Source organism: Oncorhynchus tshawytscha, linkage group LG13 (assembly GCF_018296145.1).
Source record: "Oncorhynchus tshawytscha isolate Ot180627B linkage group LG13, Otsh_v2.0, whole genome shotgun sequence".
NCBI lineage: Eukaryota > Metazoa > Chordata > Actinopteri > Salmoniformes > Salmonidae > Oncorhynchus > Oncorhynchus tshawytscha.
The window spans coordinates 32,491,944-32,495,265 of record NC_056441.1 but is presented as its reverse complement, the minus strand read 5'-3'; positions in this window follow the sequence as shown (position 1 = coordinate 32,495,265).

Sequence of the window (3,322 nt, the reverse complement as noted above, 5' to 3'; positions counted from 1 at the left end):
GCGTATCTGTTTTGATCAGCAACGGTGCGTGGGTAAAATCAAAGGGGAAGCTAACCCAGGAGGAAAAAAGCCAAATTGCAACCTGTTATCACACATGCTTTGATAATTGTTTGTACTATAACCTGTTAGTTCATAGGGCTTGACGCTGCGATAGCGATATATCGCTATCTAAGGCCGAGACAAGACACGGTGGCAGAATAAATTCAACCACACATTTGTTTCATTACAAAACCGGAGAGCAACCTCTGTCTGGTGAAGCCCACAAAACATATTGTACGTAACAAACAGTTGCTTGACTTTACTGTAGGTCATATTTCTGACATTTTTGGACAACTGATTTTGGAACCACTGAGCTACTGCAAGTCGCAACGAAAACAGGAGCCGCCTCCACTATTGAAGCAACATTTCAACATATACTAAGCTTAGGTGATAAATACAGTGACAACTAAAAATATACCAAAAACTATTTAGTTTAATCAACTTAAGGTACATATGTGGCTGTGGAATGGTACGGATTTCTGTGTCTGTCTGTGCAAGTAGAAAAAAAACATGTTGACTCACCCTACTTGTCGAGGAACACCAATGCCATCCTCCTAAACGGTCTGACTGTCGGTACACGCTTCTAGTTTGTTGTCCTAGGCTACCTGGCTAAAATGCTTGAGCTCTAGCCTAACTTTCTTTCATGGGCAACGATGTGCCAGGCCAGCTAGTTAACATTAGCATGCTACATGTCTGTTTTGTTGTCATATACAGTTGAAGTCGGAAGTTTACATACACTTAGGTTGTAGTCCATTAACTCATTTTTCAACCACTCCACACATTTCTTGTTAACAAACTATAGTTTTGGCAAGTTGGTTAGGACAACTACCTCGTGCATGACAAGTAATTTTTCCAACAGTTGTTTTAGGTTATTTCACTGTATCACAATTCCAGTGGGTCAGATGATTACGTCCACTAAGTTGACTGTGCCTTTTAAACAGCTTGGAAAATTCCAGATAATTGTCATGGCTTCAGAAGCTTCGATAGGTGAATTGACATCAATTGGATGTGATCTGTGGATGTATTTCAAGGCCTACCTTCAAACTTAGTGCCTCTTTGCTTGACATCATGGGAAAATCTAAACCTCAGAAAAAAAAATTGGAGACCACAAGTCTGGTTCATCCTTGGGAGCAATTTCCAAACGCCTGAAGGTACCATGTTCATCTGTACAAACAATAGTACGCAAGTATAAACACCATGGGACCACACAGCTGTCCTACCGCTCAGGAAGGAGATGCGTTCTGTCTCCTAGAGATGAATGTACTTTGTTGCAAAAAGTGCAAATCAATCCCAGAACAACAGAAAAGGACCTTGTGAAGATGCTGGAGGCAACCGGTACAAAAGTATCTATATCCACAGTAAAACAAGTCCTATATCAACATAACCTGAAAGGCCGCTCAGCAAGGAAGAAGCCACTGCTCCAAACTTGCCATAAAAAAAGCCAACCTACGGTTTGCAACTACACATTGGGACAAAGATCATACTTTTTGGAGAAATTTCCTCTGGTCTGATGAAACAAAAATAGAACTGTTTGGCCATAATGACATTGTTTGGAGGGGGAGGGGGGCTTGCAAGCCGAAGAACATCATCCCAACCGTGAAGCACGGGGGTGGCAGCATCATGTTGTAGGGTGGCAGCATCATGTTGTGGGGGTGCTTTGCTGCAGGAGGGACTGGTGCACTTCACAAAATAGATGGCATCACGAGAGAGGAAAATGATGTGGATATATTGAAGCAACATCTCAAGACATCAGTCAGGAAGTTAAAGCTTGGTCGCAAATGGGTCTTCCAAATGGACAATGACCCCAACCATACTTCCAAAGTTGTGGCAAAATGGCTTAAGGACAACAAAATCAAGGTATTGTAGTAGTCATCACAAATCCCTGACCTAAATCCCATAAAATATTTGTGGGCAGAACTGAAAAAGCATGTGCAAGCAAGGAGGCCTACAAACCTGACACAGTTACACCAGCTCTGTCAGGAGGAATAGGCCAAAATTCACCCAACTTATTGTGGGAAGTTTGTGGAAGGCTAGCCAACATGTTTGACACAAGTTTTAAAGGTAATGCTACCAAATACTAATTGAGTGTATGTAAACTTCTGACCCACTGGAAAGGTGATGAAATAAATCACTCTATACTGACATTTCATATTCTTAAATCAAATCAAATTTATTTATATTGCCCTTCGTACATTAGCTGATATCTCAAAGTGCTGTACAGAAACCCAGCCTAAAACCCCAAACAGCAAGCAATGCAGGTGTAGAAGCACGGTGGCTAGGAAAAACTCCCTAGAAAGGCCAAAACCTAGGAAGAAACCTAGAGAGGAACCAGGATATGTGAGGTGGCCAGTCCTCTTCTGGCTGTGCCGGATGGAGATTATAACAGAACATGGCCAAGATGTTCAAATGTTCATTAATGACCAGCATGGTCCAATAATAATAAGGCAGAACAGTTGAAACTGGAGCAGCAGCACGGCCAGGTGGACTGGGGACAGCAAGGAGTCATCATGTCAGGTAGTCCTGAGGCATGGTCCTAGGGCTCAGGTCCTCCGAGAGAGAGAAAGAAAGAATTAGAGAGAGCACACTTAAATTCACACAGGACACCGAATAAGACAGGAGAAGTACTCCAGATATAACAAACTGACCCTAGTCCCCCGACACATAAACTACTGCAGCATAAATACTGGAGGCTGAGACAGGAGGGGTCAGGAGACACTGTGGCCCCATCCGAGGACACCCCAGGACAGGGCCAAACAGGAAGGATATAACCCCACCCACTTTGCCAAAGCACAGCCCCCACACCACTAGAGGGATATCTTCAACCACCAACTTACCATCCTGAGACAAGGCCGAGTATAGCCCACAAAGATCTCCGCCACGGCATAACCCAAGGGGGGGCGCCAACCCAGACAGGAAGATCACATCAGTGACTCAACCCACTCAGGTGACGCACCCCTCCCAGGGACAGTATGAAAGAGCCCCAGTAAGCCAGTGACTCAGCCCCTGTAATAGGGTTAGAGGCAGAGAATCGCAGTGGAAAGAGGGGAACCGGCCAGGCAGAGACAGCAAGGGTGGTTCGTTACTCCAGAGCCTTTCCGTTCACCTTCCCACTCCTGGGCCAGACTACACTCAATCATATGACCCACTGAAGAGATGAGTCTTCAGTAAAGACTTAAAGGTTGAGACCGAGTTTGCGTCTCTTACATGGGTAGGCAGACCGTTCCATAAAAATGGAGCTCTATAGGAGAAAGCATGCGTCTTGTGACCGTAGCGTACGTGTAGG